The sequence below is a fragment of the Equus asinus genome, chromosome X, assembly GCF_041296235.1.
Source record: "Equus asinus isolate D_3611 breed Donkey chromosome X, EquAss-T2T_v2, whole genome shotgun sequence".
NCBI lineage: Eukaryota > Metazoa > Chordata > Mammalia > Perissodactyla > Equidae > Equus > Equus asinus.
The window spans coordinates 42,421,224-42,447,870 of record NC_091820.1 but is presented as its reverse complement, the minus strand read 5'-3'; the positions used below and the strand labels follow the sequence as shown (position 1 = coordinate 42,447,870).

General features: G+C 38.3%; 1 pseudogene; it reads left to right on the top strand.

Moving 5' to 3' along the window:
• The first annotated feature begins 2,639 nt into the window (after window positions 1–2,639).
• On the top strand, window positions 2,640–3,306 carry LOC106838322 (large ribosomal subunit protein uL23 pseudogene; annotated as a pseudogene).
• Window positions 3,307–26,647: the final 23,341 nt, after the last annotated feature.

The following is a 26,647-nucleotide window of genomic DNA, read 5'->3' as shown; positions in this document are numbered from 1 at the left end:
ACACTAGGGTGTCAACAGAGGCTGAGGGGGACAGCTGGACTTCCACCCTCAACCTGGCAGGAAAGAGGTTGTGTCCATATTTCCCTGAAGGTATGGTGTCAGAGGAAGCTTACTAAAACAGAAGAATTAAGTAAGATCCAGTGTGTCCTAACATAATACTGAAAATGTACAGGATACAATCTAAAATCACTCATCATACCAAGAGCTAGGAAAATCTCAACTTGAATAAGAAAAGACAATCAACAATTCCAACAAAGAGATGTCAACAGATACTGGAATTTCCTGACAACAGCTTTAAAGCAGCCATCACAAAAATGCTTCAAGGAGCAATTATGAATATGACTAAAACAAATGAAAAAAAGGAAGTATAAACAAAGAAATGGAAAGTGTCAGTGAAGAAACAGAAGTTAAAAAGAAGAACCAAATGGAAACTTTGGAACTGAAAACGCAATAACAAAAGTTAAAAAAAAAAAACTCATTTGATAGGCTGAACATCAGAATGGAGAAGATACAGGACAGAATCAGTGAACATGAAGATAGAATAACAGGAATTACCCAGTCTAAACAACAGAGAGGGAAAAAAAAAACACTGGAAAAAAATAAACAGAGCCTCAGGGACCTGTAGAACTATAACAAAAGATCTAACCTTTATGTCTTTGGAGTCATGAGGAGAAGAGGAGAAAGAGTCTGGGATTGAAAAAGTATCTGAAAAATTAATGGCTGAAATTTTCCCAAATTTGACAAAAAGCATAAACCTATAGATTTAAGAAGCTGAGTAAATCCAAAACAGGATAAACCCAAAGAAATCCATGCCACAGCACATGATAATCAAAATTCTGAAAACTAAAGACAAAGAAAAATCTCGAAATCAATAAAAGAGAAATGATACCTCACATATAGGGAAAAAGGTCCAAATGGCAAAGGATTTCTCATCAGAAACCATGTAGACCATAAGAAAATGACACAAAATTTTTCAAGCTCTAAAAGAAACCAAATGTGAATCTAGAATTCTATATGCAATTAAAAAACTCTTTAGGAATGAAGGGGAAATCAAGACATTCTAAGATAAAGGAAAACTAAGAGAATCTGTCACTGGCAGACCTACCCTAAAAGAATAGCTAAAGGAAATTCTTGAAAAAGAACAGAAATGATAAAAGAAAAATCTGAAAACACAAGCAGGAAATAAAAAATAAGAGAAAGTAAAAATATAGGTAAATAAAGTAGACTTTCTTTCTCCTCTTCAGTTTTTCCTTCTCCTCTAAATTTTGACCTTTGAAGCAAAAAAGGTAACATTATGTGATGTGGTTCTCAATGGATGTAGAGAAAATATTTAAGACAATTATGAACAGAGGAGAGGAAAAGACTTAAAGGGAGATAAGATTTCTACACTTCACTTAAACTAGTAAAATGCAGATACTAGTAGACTGTGATAACTTATATATGTATAATGTAACACCAAGGGCAACCACTAAAAATCTATACAAAAAGATATATTAAAAAATACTGCAGAATCTGCGGGGGTGGGGTTAGAGATGCTACTGGTATCTAGTGGTAGAGGCCAGGGATGCTGTTAAACATTCTACAATATATAGTACAGTCCCCCACAACAAAGAATTATGTCAATAATGCTAAAGTTGAGAAACCCTGGCCTACATGCTTACTAGCGCTGTATATTATTCTTTTTAACAAGGTTTTTTAAAAATTTTGTATTTCTGTTTTCTCCTTACCTTCTCTCTATGTAGCAAGTGATAACTGGTTTTCCACAACAACCAGTACCTTGTCATTCTTTTAATTTTGCCAATCTGGTACTTTAAAAAATGATAACCTTATTTTATTTTGTACCTCTTCAAGAGAATGGAGTTATTTTTACTTCTTACTTTATATATTATTTGAATTTGTTATAATGAACATGTATTATTTTTATATATTTTTGAAATGCTATTAAAGATTTTTATAAATACTACAAATAAATCAAAATGGGATTCTAAAATATGTTCAAGTAACCCACAGGAGAGCAGGTACAAGAAACAGAAATAAACAAAACACAGAAAATAACATTAAAATGTCAAATTTAAGCATTAATATATTATTTACATTAAATGTAAATGGTCTAATTACGCTAATTGAAAGACAAAGATTGACAAAGTGGATTAAAACACATAACCCAACTATGAAACTCACTTCAAATACAATATAGGTAGGTTGAAAGTAAAAGAATAGAAAAATATATACCATCCAAACATCAGTCAGAAGAAAGCAGGAATGGCTATATTATTATCAGATAAAATAGTTTTCAGAGCCAAAAAAACTACTTTGGGCAGAAAAGAATTTTAAATAAAAGAATCAATCTACCAAGAAGACATAGCAATCCTAAATGTTTATGAATGAACCAACAGAGCTGTAAAATATGTGCAGCAAAAATTAATACAACTGAAAGGAAAAATAGAAAAATCAACAATTACAGTTGGAGACTTCAACACCCCTCTATAAACAGTTGATAAAACTTCTAGGGAGACAACCACCAAGGATACATAAGAACTTCACACACCATCAACCAACAGGATCTAATCAACATTTATAGAGCATTCTACCCAATAACAGCAGAACACACATTCTTTTAAAGTGTCCATGGTGTGAAGATGGCACTGAAAGTGAAGAGGGAAGCCCCTGCCCCTCCCAAAGCCGAAAGCAAAGCAAAGGCTTTGAAGGCCAAGAAAGCAGTGATGAAAGGCATCCACAGCCATGAAAAAGATAAGATCCACACATCACCCACCTTCCAGTCGCCCAAGACACTACAGCTCTAAAGACAGCCCAATATCCTTGCAAGAGCACTCTCAGGAGTAACAAGCTTGATCACTATGCTCTGATCAAGTTCCCCCTGAACACTGAGTCAGCCATGAAGAAGATAGACAACAACACCACACTGTGTTCATTGTGGATGTCAAGGCCAACAAGCACCAAACAGGCTGTGAAGAAAATCTATAACATTGACATGGCCAAGGTCAACAAGATCAGACCTGATGGAGAGAAGAAAACATACGTTAGACTGGTTCCTGACTATGATGCTTTGGATGTTGCCAACAAAATTGGGATCATCTAAACTGAGTCCAGTAGACTAATTCTAAATATAAATTTTTTCACCATAAAAAAAATAAAGTGTTTAGGAACACAAACATGATAGTTCATAGCCTGGGCCATAAAACAAACCTCAGCAAAATTAAAAGAATGGAAATCAGTGTGTTCTCTGACCACAAAAGAATCAAACTAGAAACCAATAACAGAAAGGTAACAGAAAATATCCGAGCATTTGAAAACGAAACAGCACACTTCTAAATAATCCATGGGTCAAAGAGGAAGTCTCAAAGGAAACAAAAAACACATTCAATTGGATGAAAATAAGAATAGAGCATATCAAAATCTGTGAGATGCCACTAAACCAGTGCTGAGAAGGAAATTTTTACCACTAAATGCTTATATTAAAAAAGAGGAAAAGTCTCAAATCAGTCACATAATCTCCTTAAGAAACTACCTAAAGAAGAGCAAAATAAACCCAAAGAAAGCAGAAGGAAAGAAATAAAAATAAGAGGAGAAATCAATGAAATTGAAAACAGAAAAACAATATAGAAAATCAATGAAACAAGGAGCTGGTTCTTTGAAAAGAGCGATAAAAGTGACAAGTCTCTAGCAAGATTGACAAACAACAAAATAGAGAAGGCACAAATTACTAATATCAGAAATGAAACAGGGAATATCACTACAGACCCTGCTGACATGAAAAGGATAATAATGAAATACTATGAACAACTCTACACGCATAAATTTGATGAATTAGATGAAATGGACCAATTCCTCAAAAAGCACAAACTACCACAACTTACCCAACATGAAACAGATAATTTGAGTAGCCTTGTAACTATTAAAGAAATGGAATTTGTAACTTTAAAATTCCTAAGAAAGTAATCCCCAGGCCCACACGAACTCTACCAAAAACAAATTCCAGGTGGATTTTGTCAAACATTTAAAAAAGAACTAACATCAAATCTGCAAAATCTTTTCCAAAAAATAGAAGAGGAGAGAACATTTCTCAACTTATTTTATGAGGGCAAAATCACTCTGATACCAAAATCAGACAGATAGTCTAAAAGAGAAAACTGCAGATCAATAACCTTCATGAATACAGGCATAAAAGTACTTAAAATATTAGCAAATAGAATTGAGCAATGTATAAAAAGAATTACACATCATGAACAAAGAGGATTTATTCCAGAGATGCAAAGCTGGTTCTGTAGTTGAAAATCAATCTATGTAAACCGACATATTGATAGTCTAGAGAAGAAAAATAATATGATCATACCAAATGAGGCAGAAAAAGCACTTTACAAAATTTAACACCTAAGGATGTCAGCGTAAATGGTGGAGTAAGGAACTTCAAAAGTCTGCCTTTCCTTAAAAGCAATGAAAAAACTGGCATAATCAATCTTTTCAAAACTCTACTAACTAACCAAAAGTTTGCGGTGTCCAGGGGAGTGCTTAATTAAGAAAAACAAGCTGAACCTCAGTAAGAACAGTGAGCTTTGTGGAGTTTTAACAACTCGTGGTCCCATCCTCCACTCCCAAGCTCAGTAGTAGTCTTGAAAATAACACCCCACCTTCCCGATACTGGTGTGGAGGGGAGCAGAGCAAACCTTATTCACAAAGAATTACAGTTATTTGCTTTGACTCATCTGGTGGCTCCCTGGAAGAGCAGCTCAAAAGACTTACCTTTATCTTGTCTAACTCAAAACTTACTCAGTTTCTGAGCAAGTTAAACATAGCATTACTACACAGAACAGAGAACTCAGAAATAGAACGCATGAGCAAGACCATCTGATTTTTGACAAAAGTGCAAAAGCAATTCCATGGAGGAAAGATAGTCTTTTCAGCAAATGGTGCTACAGCAATTGGATATCCATAGGCAATAAATAAATAAATAAATAAAATGAACCTTGACCTAAACCTCATTCCTTATATAAAAATTAACTCAAAATTGATAATAGATTTAAATATAAAAGGCAAAATTATAAAACTTTAGAAGAAAACGTAAGGAAAAATCTTTGGGCCTCAGGCTAGGCAAACACAAAACTAAAAGCACGGTTCACAGAAGAAAAAAGTCAATAAATTGAACTTAATCAGAATTTAAAACTTTTGCTTTGTGAAAGACTCTGCTAAGAGAATAAAGACAAGCTATAGACCTGGAGAAAATATTCATAAAACATATCTGACAATAGAATTGTATCTAGAGTATATAAAGAACTCTCAAAATTCAATTGTAAAAAAGCAAACACTCTAATTAGAAAATAGGGAAAAAAATGAAGTGATATTTCACTGAAGAGGATATATAGATGGCAAATAAGCACATGAAAAGAAGCCATTAGAGAAACATTATTATTAGAAAAGCTAAAATAAAAAAAATAATGACAATATTAAATGCTGGTGAGGATATGGAGAAATGGACCTCTCAAACATTGCTGATGAGAATGAAGAAAGTTACAACCATTCTGGAGAATAGTTTGCAATTTCTTTAAAAAACTAAACATATACTTACCATATTATCCAGCAAAAGCACTCCTGGGTATTTATCCCAGAGAAATTAAGACTTATGTCCACACAAATACATGTACACAAATGTTCATAGCAGCTTTATTTGTAATAGTTAAGAATTGGAAACAACTAAAATGTCCTTCAATAAATGAATAAACTGTGGTACATCCACATCACAGAATGCTTCTCAGCAATAAAAAATAACAAACTATTGATACACACAACAATTTGAATGGATCTCAAGGGAATTGCGCCAAGTGAAAAAGATCAGTCTCAAAGATCACATACTGTATGAATCCATCTATAGGACATTCTCAAAATGATAAAATCATAGAGACGGTGAACAGATTTGTAGCTACCAGGAGTTAGGGGTGGTGGTGAAAGGGGAGTAGGTGTGATTCTAGAAGACTAGCAGGTGGAAGATCTTGGTAGTTTTGTATCTTGATTGCAATGGTGGTTACATAAATCAATACATGTGATACAGTGGAAAAAAACTATAGACATATATTGTACCAATGAAAGTTTCCTGACTTTGATATTGTACTATGGTTACCTAAGATGTAACCATTGGGAGAAACTGAGTAAAGGGTACAGAGGACCTCTCTGTACTATTTTGCAACTTCCTGCAGATCTACAATTATTTCAAAATCAAAAGTTTTTAAAACTGTGAAATAAGATGAAAAGTAATGAGCTAAGCATTGAACTTAAGAAATTAGTAAAAGGAAAACAGGACAAACCCAAAGAAAAGTGAAAAAAGGAAACAACAAAGCTAAGTAACAAAACAGAATACAAACAACAGAGAGGATCAACAAAGTCAAAAGTTGGTTGATTGAAAAGACAATACTATGAAAAATTTAATGTCGATAAATTTATAACTTATAGAAAATGACAAAACTCCTAGAAAATATAACCAACCCAAAGTGACTCAGGGAAAAATAGAAATCTTGGGTAGTCCTATAAGCACTGAGGAAATAAAATCAATATGTAAAAACATCAGGCCCAGATGGTTTTGTAGTTAAGTTCTACCAAGCATTCAAGGAAGATCTCTTTCCAACATTATGAAAATTCTTCCAAGGAACAGAGATAGAAAGGAAACTCTCCAGCTCTCCAACTGTTATAAGACTAGTACAACTTTGATAGCAAACACAGATAAGAAGAGTATAAGAAAGAAATACTTCAGCACAACATCACTCACCAACACAGATATAAAAACCCTAAATAAAATGTATGCAAACTGAATCCAGCAATGCACAGAATAGATGAAGATCACAACTGAGCTACGCTTATCCCAGGAAGGCAAAAGTGGTCTAATATTAGAAAATCCACTATTTTTATTCACTGATTAAGAAAGAAAAAATAAATGATAATCTTAACAAATGCAGTAAAAGCATTTGATGTAATTCAATACCTGTTTGAAATAAAATTACCTAACAATCTAGGGATAGAAGAGAACTTAATATAAGTTACTTACCCAAAACCTAAAACCCATCTAATACCTAAATCTGAAGCATGAGAGCTTCACCTTTAAAATCAGATCAGGAACAAGACAAGAACTATTACTATCATCTCTATTCAACATCAAACTGAAGATCCTATCTAGTTAAGTAAAATGAGAAAGAGAATGTACAACCTTTACAGGTCATAAGGATTGAAAAGAAGGAAAAACTGTCATTATTTGAAAAATATTTAATAACACAGAAAACCCAAGAGAACTAGTTGACAAATGATTGGACTTAATAGAATAATGGAGAATGGTTGATTAAAATGGGAAGATTTAAAATTAATTTCATTTCTATAAAAGAGCAACAGATGGAAAACACAATGTTTCAAAATATACCATTTATAATAGCAAAAAAAGTTATTTAGGAATAAATCTAATAAAGATATGCATGACATTTATAGAGAAAGTTATAAAGCTTTACTGAAAGTTAAAGCAACTGTCCTTCCCCAAACCGACAGAAATATGAAGGTTTATTCTCCATACAACGTCAACAGGAGGCCTCTGGACTGCAGACAATAGGCACATTTGAAGGCAGAAGTATCTTACTGCAAACCAAAGGAGTGTGTCACCAAATCCCTAAATGCTAAATACTGAGGTCCCACCCCACCGCACGCCTAGGCTTTCTCCCCAGTTGGATTGCAAAACTCTGGCAGCCAAATCTTTGCCTTCCTCGCAGAAAATGAGATGATGCTCCTATGAAGAATTCAGCCAACGCTCAAAGAAAGACCTAAAGATGCTGACCTTAGGAATTCTTCAGATCACTTAAGTGTAAGGCTCAAAGCCAACAAGTTCCATTCATCTAGTCAGATCTTTCCATCAACTTTTTTGGGGGAGTTTTAATATAGGAATAGTATTTTTTTTATTGAGGTAACATTGGTTTAACGTTATATAAATTTCAGGTGTACATCATTATATTTTGGTTTCTGTACAGACTACTTTGTGTTCACGACCAAAAGTCTAGCTGCCATCCATCACCATACATATGTGTCCCTTTAAACCTTTCGCCTTCCCCCAACCCCACTTCCCTTCTGGTAACCACCAATCTGTTCTCTGTATCTGTTTGTTGTTGTTGTTGTTGTTTTATCTTCTGCATATATATCGTATTTGGATTTCTCTGTCTGGCTTATTTCACTTAGCATAATACCATCAAGTTCCATCCATGTTGTCACAAAAGGCAAGATTTCATCTTTTTGTGGCTGAGTAGTATTCCATTGCATATATACACCACATCTTCATTATCCATTCATCTAACAATAGGCATTTAGGTTGTTTCCATGTCTGAGTATTTATCCAAAGAAAATGAAAACACTAACTTGAAAAGATATATGCACCCCTATGTTCATTGTAGCATTATTCAATCAACTTTTTAATCCTAGACTTTTAATCATGAACAGTCAAACAAGGTCTAAAAAACATCACAGAAAAACCTCTAATATGGAAGATAGAGTCCAAAGCAAACAAACCATTAAACAAACAAATAGATGAAGGCAATCTGAAGGAAACATAATCTATGCAAGGAAAAGAAACTTAAAAATAATTCTAGTTCATATATTAAAGGAGATTGGAAAAGATATTACATCCATGAAAGAACAGAATTCTATTATTAAAATAGAGAACAAAAATGAGCTTTTGGAAAGTAGGCAGAAATAAAAAACTCGACAGTGAAGTTGAAAGACAAAAAGAGGAATAATGATGAGGAAAGAAATCTAAGAAAATTAAAGGACCTGACCAAGAGGTACAACACCTGGAAAAGCAGAGATGAGAAAATCATCACTAAAAGAATTAAAGAAAATTTCTCCAAACTCAGGGACATGAATTGTCAGATAAAAAGGCGTACTTAGAACACAGCACAATGGAAGAATATAGACCTACATGGTGAAAAGTTCAAAACAATGGAAACAAACAGAAGCTTGTAGAACAGAAAAAAATAGGCTTTACACAAAGGATCAGATATCAGAAAGGTTTTATTCTTCTCTATAACAGCAATGGCAGCAAGAAAACAATGGAGCAATACTTTCAAAATTCTAAAGGAAAATTATTTCCAACCTGGAATTCTAGATTCGACTAAACTACCACTTTGAAGGAAATAAAGACACATGTAGATATGCAAGTTCTTAAAATACTTATTTCCCAAGCTTCTACTGGAAGAGGTGCTCACCAAAATTAGAAGACAAAATCAAGACAAGGGAAGACAGGAGACACTGGAAACAGGAGATGCAGCATGGGAAACAGATGACGGAATTCCCCAGGTAGACAGTAAAGGGATATCCTGGGACAACAGCTGTGGATCAGACTTGTGCAACCAGCCCAGATTGGAGCAGGTGACTCAAGTGATAGGCATGCTGAGGGATGCCATTTCCCAGATGCCCACTGCCTTTGCATCAACTTTTTAACCTGAGAACAGCATACCTGAATAAGCTTGAACAAGATTTTTCTATGCATTTGGCTTGTCTTGACCAGAATTTATGTACTTGTGGTTTTCCCCTCCATGCTCTGCTGTCTGAATTGACTGAGGACACATTTCACTCAGAGGAATGATCTTTGACCTCCTGGGAACTAGGGCTGCTGTTTTGCAGAAGATGCAGACATTTTTTTCATGTGGCCATTCCTCATAGAGATTCTAGAAAATTCCAGGACATATTATATCTAGCTTCAATTCAGTGAAGACATTTACATTTATTTACATTTATATTGGTAATAATATGTCCCTGGTAAGTTACTTTCTAGAGATCTAACAATACAGGAGAAGAGCTTGGAGAAAATAAAGAACGAGTGGTGTATTAGTTTCCTTTGGCTACCTTAGCAAATTACACAAACTGAATCTTATTTAAACAAAAAACATTTATTCCCTCATAGTTCCAGAGAGCGGAAGTCTGAAATGAAGGTGTCAGCAGGGCTTTACTCTCTCTGAAGGCTCTAGAAAACAATCCATTCTTTGCCTCTTCCAGCTTCTGGTGGCTGTAGGTGTTCCTTGGCTTGTGGTCGCATCACCGCAATCTCTGCCTCTATGGACACTTTGCCTCCTGCTCTTCTCTTTTGTCTCTCCTTCTGTGCGTCTCTTATAAGGACACTTAACATCGGACTTAGGGCCTAGCTGGATAATCCAGGATATCTCCCTATCTCAAAATCCTTAATTATATCTGCAAAGACTCCTTTCCCAAAAAAGTTCACATTTGTAGGTTCCAGGGATTAAGATGTGGACATATCTTTCGGGGGGTGGGGAGGAGCACCATTCAATCTACTAAAGTGGTTAGCAAATCCCTCAATTTGGTGTTTCTCAGATTTCAGTAAGATACAGACTGCTTCTAAAATAAAGACATTTTCACAGAAAACAGAACAAAACAAATAATTCATAATAGATTTTTTGGTTTGTGGAATTTGACAAATTGATTTAAAATGTATACAGTAGAGGAGAGTCACGAATAGCTCAGACATTCCTGAAGAAAAATGACAATGTTGAGGGAAACTTGCTCCAAGTCTTATAAATTTATAGTAATTGAGGCACTATGATATTGCCTTAGAGATAGACAAATGAGCCAATAGAATATAATAACACAATCAATAGCCCAGCAAGACACCAAAACATACAGAGACACTTGATATATGACAGAGGCGTCATTGGAAATTAAGTTATTTATATGAAAAAAAGTGAATCTTTACCTCATACAATGAAAAAAAAATCATTTCCAGGCTCATTCAGTATTTAAATATGAACAGCAAACTTTAACGTATTTAGAAAATACAAGATAATATCCAATGATCTTAGGAATCCAAATATCCATCAACAGGAAAAGAGTTAAATAAAGAGTCATATACAAAAAAATACTTGTGGACACTGTGATGCATTTCCAAGATCCCCCTTCAAGGAAGGCCTTGTGGCCCCAACTTCTGGAAGTGCTGTTGGCCATCTGCCTTCAGCTGTCAAACCCTTCAAGGACTGCCCCAGTTGCAAAGAACTGCCTCGTCCAAAGTCATCTCTTTTACTGAGATGGCCACATCCAATGACTGATCAGCCCAACTCAGGATAACTATGAGTGTTCTGAAGGGTCATTCTATTTTTATTTTCTCATGATACTGTGAGTCAGGAATTTGGTCTGGGCTTAGCTGGCCAGTTCCGCTCCACATAGCATCAGCTGGGTTCATTCACTCAGCTGCATTCAACTGGTAACTAGGCTGAGCTAGAAGGTACAATAACGCTTCATTCACCTGTCTGGAAACTAAATGCTCCTCCCAGTGGTCTCTATCTCACCATATGGTTAGCTTGGATGCCTCACAACATGGTGGTCTCACAGTAATCAGATTTTTACGTAGTAGCTGGCTTCTAAGAGGGAGCATTCCAGGTAGTGAAGGCAGAAGCTACAGATCTCCTATTCCTAGCCTTAGCAGTCTCTCGGCACATCACTTCTGCTACATCCTATTAGTCAAAATAAGTCAGAGGGCCAGCCAGATCCAAGGGGAGGGGAAATAGACTCTTCCTCTTGATGAGGGCGTGATGAGGTCACATTGCAAAAGAGCCCGTGAGACAGGAGAGATTTTTGTGGCCATCTTTGGAATCACAATCTGTCACAGCCATCATGTACAGCCAAGCAAGTTGTATGCTGTACAACTCCAGGAGGTACCGTTTTCCAAGACCTCAAAGCAAATAGCTCCCCCTAGAGTTGTGCAGTAAACAACCAGCATAATTGGTCCCCACAGCCCTAGATTCACTCATAACGCTGACCACAAAAAGCAAGTCACAGAGGAGTATATACAATATTACGCCACTTACATGAAGTTTCAAATGTGAAACTGAAGAATATATTATTTAGGGATACATAAAAATGTAGAAAGCCTATAAAGACAAGCAAGGAAATGATAAACAGAAAATTTAGGAAGGGACTGGAGGATGTGGTTTTTAAGATCAAAGAGAAATACTTGAGTGGTCTCGGTAATAGTCTATTGCTTCAGCTAGATGGTAGATAAAGGGGTGTTTGTTATCTACAAAACATTATTTTGTGTGTACAAAATAATCCAAACTCAGTTGATAAAGAAAACAAATAAGTAATACAATAAAATAGAAAAAGTAAGTAAAGATTAATTCAGGATAGTAGTAGCTTCTGGAATAATGGAAAGGGATCCAACAGGAGAAAGATACCAGGGGATCTAGTAGTATTTATTAAGTTAGCTTGGTAAGAACTTGCTACATTTTTCTTTATATCTTATAAATTGATTACATACCTTCTTTTGTTTGTGGCTGTCAGAAGATGTAGACCATAGAATCAGCAGTGAACAGAATGGGGCCTTAACAACAATTATTCCCATCCGGGTGTATCTTGTGGTACTCAGAGAGAATACAATAGAGACAAAGTCTACACTTCTCATTTTATAAAGGCCATAGGTAAGCTTGTAAACAAAGAAGAAAGAAACATTCAGCTTCTCCTTCCAGGATGCAAGATGAAAACACTACACTCAATCTAAACCAAGAGTACTAAATATAATAAAAGTTGAGGTGGGAGGGCATTAACATTGTGAGACATATATACATTTTAGTACTGAATATCGTCTGAAATGGTTGCAGAGGTCATCATATCATACTTCTATGAAAAAAATGAGAGAGAAGAGCCCAGTGTTCAAGGACCACTCATTGAGTTTGTACCATGGTTAAATATAAAAGACCACCCAGATAAGTGAAAGGGAGACCATTTCTGTGTTTAGACTCTTTTATTGTAATTGTAACAGCAATATCAGAAGAGCCTGTTTTACTGTTTGGATTTCTAAACTTCCATCTAGCATTTTCAAGAGTCACTCAGAAGCAGAGATGACATAAATAATGCAATGCTCGTCACGCATTCTCTCTTTTGAGGGAATCAGGATAGCGTTCTAAAGAGGTAGTTTTTGAGAAAACCGGGCACACAAATATAGAACCATTTAGGTCATTTGTTGTGACAGTAAATAAGAAATTGAGGAAGCTATATTTTAACAAAGGAAACTTCTCTAAAAAGGAAGACAAGGACTCTAAAAGACACTGTGTCAGGATGAAATCTACTTGTGGCTCGGTTCTTCACAAAAGACTTAGCTCTGTTTTCTGTAACTAGTCCACAGATGTAAAGGAATATATGTGTATATGGCCTTTGCTCAAATGTCATCGCCCTAGTAAGGCCTTCCTTGACTACTCTATTTAAAATGCAACATCCCCGTCGACCCCGCAGCACTCCCTATCCCCCTTCTATGCTTGATTTTTTTCTTCCACAGCACTTATCAGTTTCTAACATACTGTAAAATATTCCTCTTTACTTTGGTTTACTGCCTGAATTTCCTCCCCTAGAACATAAACAGAGATTTTTTTTTCTTCCCTTGTTATTCCCAGCATCTAGAACGATGTCCATAATGTAATTGGTGCCCCATAGATATTTGTTTTATGAACTGGATGAATGAAATCTGGTAAGATGAGAGCTGGCAGCTGCTGTCGTCCATAGTCTGGTCTTGTGGAAAAGCCTGTCTTAAAAAGGAAAGCTGAGACAGAGAAACTGTCACTCTCCACCCTAGTGGGGGACTAGCTTCTGTCCTGTCCTCCCAGAAGCCAGCTACATCTCTGCCTTTACTAGGGTTTTCTACATGAGCGAGTAAATCCCCCTTTTGACCTAAAGTGAACTTCTATCATTTGCAACCATGAGAGTTCTAATATGTGAGCATTCTTTGCATAGACATATAGAGGACAAATTTCCCCTTTTACCAAGTAAAAGCCTCTCTGAGTGGTCGACATCCTCTGCTTCATTTTCCATCCTCAGCTTGTCCTGATATGGTGATGGTACTTGATTCCACACTAGGAGGCTTCAGTTGCAACATCATTTGCAATCATTTGAAACCTCCATGTTCAGCAACCTTCTGCAAAGCAGGCTATAGAGACGAGGCAGGGTGTGCCGCCTCCCACCTCCTGCTCCATCCCATCCAGCCCTTCAGTGATCCAGCTCTATAGCCATCCAAACCGAAACACTTGACCTCTAGACACTCACTTATTTGCCTGTGTTGTTCCACCTCCTCTCTCCATCACATGACCACTAATTCTACCCTGCCAGAAATTGATAACAGAGAATGAGGAAACCAAGGATATTGTGACACATCATGAGTATCTTCGTGACCCACTAAAGTGTCCCAACTCGCTGGTTGGGAAACAGCAGTTCAGAAAAGCATCACAAATGCTGTTCATTTTGCAAAACAGTTAGCCAGCCAAATGAAAAAGGATTCAGAGGATTTAAGAGACCTACTTATTACAAGTTTAAAAGTCTAAATAAACACACATGATGTTATAATAGACTTATTTTGTAACTTCTTACCCAATAGGACCACGTATTCACATACCAGTGCTGCAATGAGCCCCATCATTCTTCCATCTGAGCATTCATTTAACAAACATGAATTGAATCCCCCTGTCTGAGTCAAACATTGTCTGGTGCTAGGCCCTGAAGGGGCTCCCAGCCTGGAACGAGAGACAGGCACAGAAGCAGACACACGACAATAGAATGGTAAAGAAGCACGAGGCACAGGATATTTTATAAGCACTATGGAGAAGCATCTTATCTTGTTTTGAGAAGTCCAGAAAGCATCTCAGAGGAGATAATGCCCAGAGATCAATCTAAAGGATGAGTGGGATTAGCCCAACAAAGGAGGGGAAGAACTTTCTAAGAAGAGAGGCAGCGTGAGCAAGAGCACGGAGGCTACAAGCACTTTTGTGCTGCTGGGATATAAAGAGAAGGCAAGGATGGCAGAAGGAGAGGAGAAAAGGAGGGAGAGGGATAGGACATAACAGGCCGTGAATATGGAGATGCACTTCCTAGCTCCCCTACAAGGAAGGACTTGATACCCCATCTGTGGGAATGAGCAGACAGCCCTCAGCCCCTTCAGGGTCTGCCTCAGCTGCAGAGAACCACTTCACCCCAAATCACACCATACTGGGGATAAGCCATACACAATGACTGACTGAGGCAGGGACATAAAGGCCTGATCATATTGGCCTAGCTTGGGACAACCTGGAAGGGACATCTAGCCCTAGAGCTCCCAGCAGGGTAGGCCAAAGCTGTCACTGGGCCTGAATCACAGCTCAACTTCTCCCTCTGCCTACTCCTGCTTCCTTCTCCTTTCCATAGCTGTTGATCTCAAGGGCTCTCTTTAATAAACATCTTGCACACTAAACTCAGTCTCAGTCTGCCTCTGAGGGGAACCCAACCTGTGACATGGGCCATTAATGTCTATTAAGAAACTTGGACTTAAAGCTATACTGAGGTTTTAAATAAATTTCGCTTCCAACACTACAGCCTTATCACCATCTGTGCTCCCTTTCAGAAACCATGCTGTCAGACACAAGAGGTGCATTTCGCTTACCGCAGCAACCATACCTAAGAGTGGTTACATAGAGAAGTCCAGCCCTGCCCTTTAATTTTCCCTGAAGGCGACCTGAGTGTATCTAAGAAGATGGAAGCATCCCTTTTTCAGAATTTCACCCATGGCTCAGCCACATCATCCATCTATTTATTCCTTCAAGAAACATGTCCTGAACATATGCTAAGCCCTGTGCTAACTTGGTCACTTCTTGCCCTGGTGCTAACCTTTAAGATAATTTTAGAATTCTTAACTATGGTCTTTAAAAAATTAAATTAAAAGAAACTTTAGTCATAGAAACACCAATGCGTATAGTTTCCCTTGAAATTCCTTTGCTGTTATCCGAGTTCAAACTCTCTAAGGGCACCTTTGTTTGTGGTTTGGCTTCCCATATGGTGTTTGCAATGAGAGACAAGGCCAGTCAGAGGGCTGTCAGAACTCTCTGCAGCTACAGTTCCTATTGAGAAACCATAAAGAGACATTCTGGACTCCCTTATTTGTGTGATAAATTTATGAATTATGGGATACAACATGGGAATACTTGGTTCCAAAAACAAACTAGAAGATTTTGCCCAGAAGTGGCCTTCACTTCAACAACATTGAAGCTCTTTGTGCTAAGCACTGGTAAATACAAACATAAGCAAGGCATATTTCAGCCCTCACCAAGCCCATAGGCAGATGAGACAAGTCAACAGATGACTGGTATCAATAAAGATACAAGATATAATAAAGGGAAGAAGAACAGAGAGTGTTAGGAGGATCTCGAACTTGAATACCTCTTACGCATGAGGCACTGTATCTGTGTTATCTCACTTAATGCGCATAACAATCCCATGAAATAGCCTTTTTTTCTTATTTTATTGACGAGAAAAATTGAGGAGTCTATGGTCACACAACTAGTAAGTGGAGGAGTACCAGTCTGCTTGACTCCAAAATCTAAGCTCTTCTCTTACAACCTGCCAGCTCCCATAGCACCATAACAGAAGAATGAAAAGAACATTGCTGGTGGGCAGTTCGAAGGGAGAGCAAGGGCTTCTGGGTTGAAGAGTAAGGGAAAATTCTATGGAAGAGGATTATAGGGAGGGTGTTCTGGAAGGAGGGAATAGCACGATCAAAGGTCCCAAGGTATGGGAAAGGCCCAAGGACCTACAGGATGTGTTTTATGTCAGGTTCCTCAGGAAGCAGACTCTGAGGTGGAGTTCAGCATCCAGGAAATGTATTAGGGAGGGTCCTTGGGCTCAACCTCTGTGGGGAGTGAAGGAGGTAGAATTAGGCAAAGGAAGGTGTTGGGGTGCAATGCTGTCACAAAAAAAGGCCTTAGCCAATCTCATGAATTGTTCTGAAGCCGGAATGACTTTTCACAGTTGTCTTTCCTTGAGACAAGGGGGAGAGGTCTTTATAGCCTCCCCTTTTGACCAGTCATTGGATGTAGGCTGTCTCTGGAAGGGAATGTGAATCTTAAGTGAGGTGATTCTCTTCACCTGAGAGCAGTCCCCGAAGAGGGACTCATATGAAAGCCATCATCCACCAATACTCCTAGCAGCTGGGAGAGAGAGATTTCCTTAGTCCCAAAGGGGAAATTCTGGGTGGCCCACCACAAAGTTCACTACAGGTTGTGTGTCTTGGGCAGTAAGCAGGCTGATCTGGCAAAACGTGAGAATGCAGGACTAAGGAAAGGACGAAGTTAGAAAGTTGAGAAGGAGTGGACATTGAAGGCCAGACTTCCTATTTTGTAAAGAAGGAAATAGGGTCACTAAGTTTTTAGTGAAGCAAGGTCATGGCTAGAAATTACACCTATTATAATGCATGGAACATTTGAGAGTGGAGAGAACCTAGAGGAGAATCAACGGGTTCTTCCACAGTCAAGGTGGAAGGTGAAGAGGGGAGAACTGAAGAGGTGGCAGTAGTGATGGGAGGCAGGGGCGGGAGACAGCAGAAGCATTGAGGACACACAGACATTACATGCTAATCACTTCCTACAAAAGGCCTATAAGACTGAAAAAGAGACAATATCTTACCATGGTTCAACTGTTCCATGGAATGCTATCCATCTTTTCAATATAAATTCCATGTAGGTATGGATTTTTGTTGTTTTCCTAGCATCTAGAGCGATACCTGGCAAATAGCAAGTATTTGTATCAGTTAGTTAGGTTTTGCTATGATCATGCTGAGCTACAAAAATTCCAAAATCTCAATGGCTTATAGAAACAAATGTTTACTTACTGTTCACTGTTCTACAGTCAACTGTAGCAAATCTGTTCAAGGCTATGGGTTGAGTTCAGGTCTGCTCCATGTGTCCTCCTGGAGGGAGGGCACAGGCTGAAGAACGTGGGGGACATACTATCCTTTTAGTGGAGGGCAGGAGCCCAAGAAGGCTAGCATAACTTGAAATGCCTCTAAAGCTTCTGCTAGGATCTGGCAAACTGTCATTCTACCACCCACATTCCATCAGCCTAAGCAAGTCATATGAGCAAGCTCCCCATCAACGGGGCAGGGAAATACACTCCTTCACTAAGGAGCTGGAGAAAGGAGAGTGACTACTTGCTAAACAACAATAAAATCTACAGTAGTACTCAGTAAATATTTGTTGAATGATTGTATGAATAAATATACATATACTGATATGGAAAGATCCCTAACACATCCCATTAAGTGAAAAAGGCAAGTTTCAAAGTAGTACATACACTACAATCTAATTTATAAACACACATACAAAAATAAAACCATACATTGATATATGCACATATTTCTTCATAAATGCATAGAGAAGGGGCTGGAAGTAGATAACAGTGTAGCTTCTGGAAAGGGGAGTAAGATTGGGTAGGAATGAAAGGGGACATTTGCTTTTACATCATTCAAAAATTTTTTACAACAAGAAGGTATTTGCGCTGAATTTGTATGGCTTTTTTTTTAAAAAAAAATTATAAAAAAGAAAATAAATAAAAAATACAACAATGTCCATTGTAAAGCTCCTCACACTTTCCAGATTGGAAAAATGTCAAATGAGCAATTTGGAGGAAGGAAGTTAATGTCATAGTAAGAGTGACAAATTAATAACAAAATGTGCCCTAACTCTTATAATTGTTCAGTTACTGCTCTGACATTTAAAAAACATTACAACCTTTACAGTAAGTGCCTTTATCTGGCTTATGAAATGATTATGTAATTACTTTGACAGTATCTTGCACTTAGGTTGTGTAAAAAGGAACATTTACTTAACCCATGCCATGTACATGGTAGATAGTCAGCGTTCGTTGCACTTAATAAGCAAAAATCCTGGCAAGTCTATTAATAGCTTAGTATTGCCAATTCACATAGGAATATGAAGTCTTCTTAATGAAGAGAAATAGCATCTAAATGGCATTCTTTGTCTTGAAGATGTTGCAATAAGCCATTTTGAAAACAAATTGGATGTTCAACTTTCCATCCCTTTCTCTAGAACCTCATGTCTTACCAGGGTAGTTATGGATACAAACTTTCTGAAAGGCTGAATCACTTTATCAAGTAACGTCTTAGAACATCTTACCAGGGCTGTGATGGCCACTTTTCACAGCTAATATCTCAGCAACCACACATGGGATCACAAAGTTTGGTGGTTAAGATCTTGGAAAAAAGTAGGCAAGTCAATCAGCCCCCGAACCCTCATTGATTGCCCACACAGTGCATCCAGCATCTTAGATGAGTGAAGTGCATTTCAAGGAACAAACACTAAATCCACTCCTCCCTCAAGAAAAACAACAAACAGGTAATTTTTAAATTTGGCGTTTTTAGGTAATCTTTAAGGTGGTTCTTTACTTGCCACTAATCATTTCGGTTTTGGATGTAATTTTCAAATTTGCATGTTCAGAAATTTGAATGTGTTAAATTATCCGAGAGTGAGCTCACCAGTTGGACTGGCTCGTGATAATCAAATTCATGGGAGGTTCACTTACAAATCAGACCATGAATTTATTCATGAATACTACCCTACCAAATCCCCCCAGAGCATGGATTTCACCTGCTATACGTGCTCCCTTCCCAGAAAAGAAAGGCTACATTAAGTTGAAATGATTGGCTGGCAAACACTGGATTCAAGAGGGAGCTGTGTGGTTTAAATAAAGGTTATTGATTTGTGGTACCACAATAACCTCACTGCTAATGAAAATATCTGCCTGGCTAATTTTACACCTGGGTTGGTCCATCAGAGCAAGTCTCTTCCTTGATGGTGCTGGGGGACCCTGAAAAACTATCCCCATCAACTCCTCATTAAGGGTTTAGTTACAACATCAGCCCATGGCTATTAGGGGTGTCTCCAATCGCCAATTGGTCTTGATTTCCAAGTATATTAGTCATGATGGACTCTTTCAATCGACAGCATTAGAAAGCTAAAATTCAAACTAGATTAAACAAAAAAGATAAGTTATTTGCTCATTCTTAAACTAAATATTGTGACCAAAGGGATAAAATGTGCTGATTGTTCAGGCCTGGGTTTCTCAACTACCCCTAGGATGAATCCCACCCCCCAAGAAATCACAGGGACTGAGGGGGGACAGAGTTTCTCCAATGGAAGAGAAGAAAGATTGGATGCTGGGCAGGCAAATAATAATAATAATAATAATAATAATAATAATAATAATAATAAATGTCCACTATACCAACTTTCTGGTTGAGATTTGTGGTCACGCTCCCCTCCCCAACTCAGAGTCACTTTCAGTGGGTAGGGGAACATCAGCACCAATCACTAGTGCAATGATGAATTACTGATTCCCTCTGGGAGGAAAAGAAATAACACAAAACAGAAGACGTTGGAATAGGCTAAAAGCTTAACTTTATTTCAATAATTTTAAGATTTATCTTTCTATTTGCCTTTTAGCTTATTTTATCTTTCACCTAGTTCCTGTTGTCCCAGAAGCTCAGTATCCAGAAGATAACATGACAACTTAATATAACAAATAATAATTATGGAAGTCCTGTGTGCATTGATTTAAGGATTACAATTTCAAATTTAAAATACTGATGGGTTCAATGTGATTTACGCCGGTGAAGATAGTAGGAGTTAGGGAGAGCAGGCAGAGTTATGAGAATCAAGGAGTCTGGGCCATGATATGGGGTCCTACTCACAATTAATACAATGAACTGGTTCCCTCACTATCTGGGGCTAGAATTTTGGGCTAGAAGAGAAGGAGCTCTGTAACTGTGGTTACAAACTTGGTTCCAATCTAGGCTTTGCCACTTGCTAATAATATAGTCTATGCCCTAGTTACTGAAAAGTGATAAAAATCAACATTTCTTGAGCTCTGACTCTGTACCGAGCATTTACATACACAATCTTTAAGCTTTACAAGAACCTTGGAGGGTACGCATTACTCTCTCAATTAGCAAATGCTATCAATGGTAAGACATCATCAGTTTAATAGCAGCTTTATAGAATGAAAAATACAAGACAAAGCAATGATAAGACATATCTCAATTTCAAATATTAAAATAAGAAGTGAAAATAAAATCTCCTTAGAACACAAGAAAATGGAATATTATCCCATTTCACATATGAGAACACTGAGGCTTAGGGAGGTTACGTCACTTATCTGTCCAAAGTCACATGGCTTATTTCTGTATATGGACCCAGAAACCTAACCCAAGTCTGTTTGACTTCTACTCACCACACTGTACCTCCAACGTCACAGTTCCTTGGTTTCCTCATGTGTAAAATGGGGATAGTAATAGGTACCTCCCAAGATCATCATGAGAATCAAATGGTATCTGTGAAAATATAAGTGCCTAGAGGTAACTGTTGCTTATATTCTTTTTAACAACAAAACAACCATAGAGTTGTACTAAGTGAGTAGAAAAGAAGAAATGAAGGGGGCTGGGGATTGACAAAATGGGAACCAGGCAGACTTTAAGGTGATTTCTGCCTTGGGCAGGACTTCTTTTCAATATCCTTCTTGGGGAAGAGATCAGTCCCAGGACATGAAAATCCATATTATAAATTTGATCTTCAACTGGTTGAGCTGTAGGTGCCAGGTACCACATTAAGGTTGTTCAAATAGCCAAGGACTCTCTTTGCCCAGACTCACCCAAAGTAAACAATGAATTTTTTCCAACTTTACTTGATAAGAATCAATCACTTTACTAAAATGTTTCAACATGACTAAATGTAAAGTTAAATGAAAAGGACAACGTCTGAGCTAAAGGTGGTATAAATTCTGAATCGTCTAGGTGTTTTTTTCCCTCTATCCCTTATCTATTTCCATTCCTATTCCCTTTCTTCTTTTATTCCCATGCTCCACTTTAAAGAAGAAATGCTCACCTACTTGATTCTATGCCAAAAGCCTTTCCTTAATACAAGATAAGGCCACTCATCTGACTGAATCTTTTTATTTCCTGTGATTACTTTCCTTCCCAACCTTCTCCTAACTTGCCTTTATTATATCTTTTAATGCTGTTTTCTTTTGGTCCATTTAAAGTGACTGTTCTCCTTTCAAAAGGGCATAAAATAAACTTTTTCATTAGAAAAGCCATGCATTTCAGATGGTCAACCACACATGTCCCTTATCTTTCAATACTCTGCCCACTCTCCGGCATGATGAAACTCATAGGGCTTTCTTTATGGTGAGCATCTGTATTAGTGTCCTAGGGCTGCCATAACAAATTACCACAATCTGGGTGGCTTACAACAATAGAAATGTATTCCCTCACGGTTCTGAAGGCCAGAAGCTTGCAATCAAGATGTCAATAGGGCCATGCTCCATCTGAAGTTTCTAGGGAAGACTCCTTCCTTGCCTCTTCCAGATTCTGGTGGCTGCTGGCATTCTTTGGCATTCCTTGGCTTGTAGACACATCACTCCAATCTTTGCCTCCGTCTTCACGCGGCCTTCCCCTACATTTTTCTCTGTGTTTCTCCTCTTCTAACAAGGGGACTTGTCTTTGGATTTAGGGCCCAATCCAGGATGATCTCATCTCAAGATCCTTAACTTAATTATATCTGCAAAGACCCTTTTTCCAGATGAGGTCACATTCACGGGTACCGGGGGCTAGGACTCAGACATATCTTTTGGGTGGCCACCATTCAACCCGCTATATCATCCAACTCAAAGAGGTATCACTTTTAATCTAATAATCCCTTAAATGCTATCCTATTTTTTCTTTTTCTATATTTTTTTTATGAGTGTATCTCTCTTACATAATGGAACAAAAGAAGACATTTTAAATGTATAATTCTTTAATGTCCCCTAGTTTCCAGTATTTGAACATCACTCGGGGGTTTCCAAAGTTCCTTTCCATTTATATCTCCTTAGATGCTCCCTGCGACACTGTGTGATGAGTCTAACAAATATTATTGCTTTAGAGATACAGAATCTGAGGTTGAAAGTCTTGTCCAAAATCTCATGTCACTCCAAGTCGGGGTTTCCTGAACCTTCATCTTTTCACTACACATCTGACAACAAAACGTGATTTTTTTTTCATTGTAAATACATACAGAACATACCTATCTTGAGTATTAATCTTGATAGAAGTGAGAAACCCCACTATCATTTAGTCTTTAGGACCTAATTAGCTTACTCAATGTGATGGCATCTGACACAAATTTGGAAACCATTTATTTGTGGTCATCTGGTCAAAACACAACCTCTGACCTCCAGTATCTCTTCTTACATAGTTATCTGTCCAGTATAGGAGTGGTGATAGTCTGAGAGTGGTTTTCATGAATATCTTCTCTCCTTCTTAAATCCAGATTGTCTTAGTCCACTCAGGTTGCTATAACAAAATACAGTAGAACACGGTGATAAATAGATGGGCTCAGTCCAGTAGGAGGACTTCCTGAAGAGTAGTGCCCAAAGAGGGCCACTTTGCAAAATGCACAAAAGATGTGCTTTTCCCTTTTAGACGGACTTTGAGTGCTGGAAAACAGATATGAAGGCAGAAAATAATGACTATTATCTTCCTATGAACTTTAGAGAAAACAATATACAATCATCTTGAGTAGTGTAACCTTTGGCCTGCTCCAGAATGCAATATCCTTTCCAAGTGGGCAAACCCTTGATGGTGTTGATTTGGTTTTGTGTTTACTTCTAATAATAAAAGGGAAGTGGGAGATTTCTGGTGGCAGGCAGCCAAACCATTCATCTAAAGATTTGGTATGCTTGTATGTGTTTACTCTGAATTATATAAGTTATTCTTGTTTAATCATTTATATTGACTTTAAAGAAGCAAACAGTACCTATGTCAAAAGTTAAATTTGTCATGCACTTTATTCAGAGATTGCTTCAGAAGTCTCCCATTTCAGAGAAAATAGTGATTTGTCTAATCTCAATCAAATCCGGTGTGCATGGGAAAGAAGATCACAGAGCCAGAGATGAAATAAATAGCACCTGTTGGGTCCTTTGAGAGGTACATAAATTATGAGGGAGAAAATTCTTCAGTAAACACGATGTAACGCACATCTCCAAGTGTGTCTGTTCTATGGGCTTCTCTCACTTCCCCTCTCCCTCTCTCTCTGCCCACCTGAAGGCCGAGAGGCCCTATAGACTCGCTGCTGGCCTCCATTTCAGCAGTCTACACGTGCACAGTGCCATGCTCTAGGATCCTTTAAGAAGAAAAGATGACCTCCTAACCACAAGACCTTAGTTATTATCACAGCCTGCAACCGAAAGGAGTTTTCTATAATGAACATAAGCATGCTGAGCAAAAGTTCAGTTGCACTGGTTCCCTGGCTCAGGAAAGGTGTCGAGCAGACTGATCACAATACTGACCCTTATAAGAGACGCTGGTGGTGCCTCTCCAATCCCCTTTTTCGGGCCAGTACACCCGTTCCCCAGCTGCCAGGGGTGGTGGCTGCTGAGAGCTCACAGTTGCCCCCTTCTCCAGAGAATTGCTCTTAGCCAAATGGAGCCATCTGGCAAGGGAGATTACACCATACCCAACCACCCCCAGGCAGCCCAATGCCAATGACTGACTGAGAGGTATGAAAGGCAGGCTCTCTTGGCTCAAGGTTCGACTAATTGTGTGGTACAATCAAGCTCCAGAGCTCCCCGTGGGATCCGGCTGAAGCTGGTCTCCAGGCGAGACCAACTCCTTTCTTAACGTTTTCTTCTACTCCATCCTTCTTCCTCATTCTCATTCTCCTGAGAACACCCTCCCAATAAATCACTTGCCCAAGAATCCTTGTCTTAGGTTCTGCTTCTAGAATCTTGCCGAAGACACTTCTGTTATGTGAAGAGCAAGAACAATCCTAGACAGCAGAAATGCTGCCTCTTTGCAGCACCTCACCAGGAGGATCTGCACTCTGACCTGTGACCCAAGTCAGGTTCTCTCTCTTCCTCACTCTTGTAGCCAATGAGCCACCAAATAAAACCTCTTCCTCCTTAACATCTTGTCTAAGCCCTCCTCAGTCACCATTCCAGTTCAATTCAGTTCTCATGGCTTCTTAACTAGGTTAGTGTCATTTCTTCCTAACTGGTCTACTTGACTTCAGGCCTATTAGCTGCTTGCTGGTATCTTTCTGAATGACAAATATGATCATGTTACTTTATCTTCAAACACTCTCATTGGCTACATTATTACTATCAGAGTAATAATAATTGCCACCCTTTATTATATACTAACAGATTTACATTCATTATCTTATCCTGTGAAGTAAAACTGCAACAAAGTAGTAATTAGCCCCTTTTGCAGGTAAGAACATTGAATCTCTGGAAGGGTAAGGAATTCACCCAAGGTCACACAGCTGGTAAAGGGTTGATCTGGAAAGAGTTCTAGCTGACCCCAAAGCCATGCTCTTAATCTCATTACTAGGTTGCCCCTCAATAAATCCAGACTTCATATTCTGGCTTTGAAAGCCTCTGTGGATAGGACCCAAAATAGTTTTTCAAATTTGTCTCCCCCAATTTATCATACTCCTCACCCCAGCTCTACCAGACAACTTGCCATTCCTTCAACACACTTTGAACATTCCTCTTTCCTGCTCCTGCTGTTTTATCCAACTAGAAGGCCTTTTGCCCATACCTCCACTTGTCATACCCTTGTGGCAGACTGTACATTCTCTTCTACAATGTGACCTTGATCCTTTTCCCATCCAGAGGTGGGGCCTATGGTCCCTCCCCTTGAATCTGGGCTGGTTGTAGCAACTCTCTCGTTACCAATAGAATGTGACAGAAGTGATGCTGTGTGACTTCCAAGGCTAGGTCAGAAAAGTCCAAACAACTTCTGCCTGAGACCACCTAGATGCTACAGAGGCCATGTGTAGGCACTCCAGCTGGCAGCCCAGCTGAACTCCCAGTTGAGTTCTTGCTGACAGCCTGTATCAACACAAGCCCTGTGAGTGCGCCATCTTGGTCGTCCAGCCACCCAAGCCTTCAGATGACTGCACCCCAGTCACATCTGATCACAACCACTTAAGAGACCCCAAGAAAGAACTGCACAGCTGAGAACTTCCTGAATTCCTGAAGATTTGTAGCAAACGAAAATGATTCCTTAATGCTCCTGTGTTTGGGGGTAAATTCTTAAACAACCATAGTAACCACGATTGCCCTACAATCTTCCAGTGCTTTAATTAAATGCCAATTCCTATAGGGAGACTCCCTAGCCAGATTTAATTTCTACCTTCCCAAAACTCTTATATCAATTAGCTTCTCAAATATGTCACTTATTACAGTTGGCCTTATATTATAGTTATTTGTGTGCTTGCCTTTTCCCTCTAATCCACACATCTTGAGGGTAGGAAGAATGCAGTGTTGATATTCATTAATCTTATATTCTGTAACTACTAACCCAGTGTGTGGTACCAAGCAGACTCTTATTAAATGTTTGTTGTCCTGAACAAGTTGAAGAGTTAAGGAATATTTAATTCTCCACTAATAGGAGAGAGTTGCAAATCTCTAGGCCTAATGGAACTACAGCCTTTTGCTGCAGTCCAGACCCAAATAAAAGAGCAAAACTTGCCAATGAAAGAGTAAAAAGCCCCCATTAAATAGGAGAGACAGTATAGTGTCCAACTGTCGAAGAGAATGGGTTCCACCAACCTGGGTAGGAATGTCTGCTCCATCACTTATAGTTACATAATCATGGTAAGCTATTTCTCATCTCAGAACTTCAGTTATCCCCTCTATCGAATAGATTAATAGTGCCCACCAACTAGAGTTGTCCTGGGGAGAAAATGAGATAATTTCTCTAAAGCACTTAATTTGTAGTTTCAATAATAAATCTTCAATAAATGGTAACTATTCATGATAT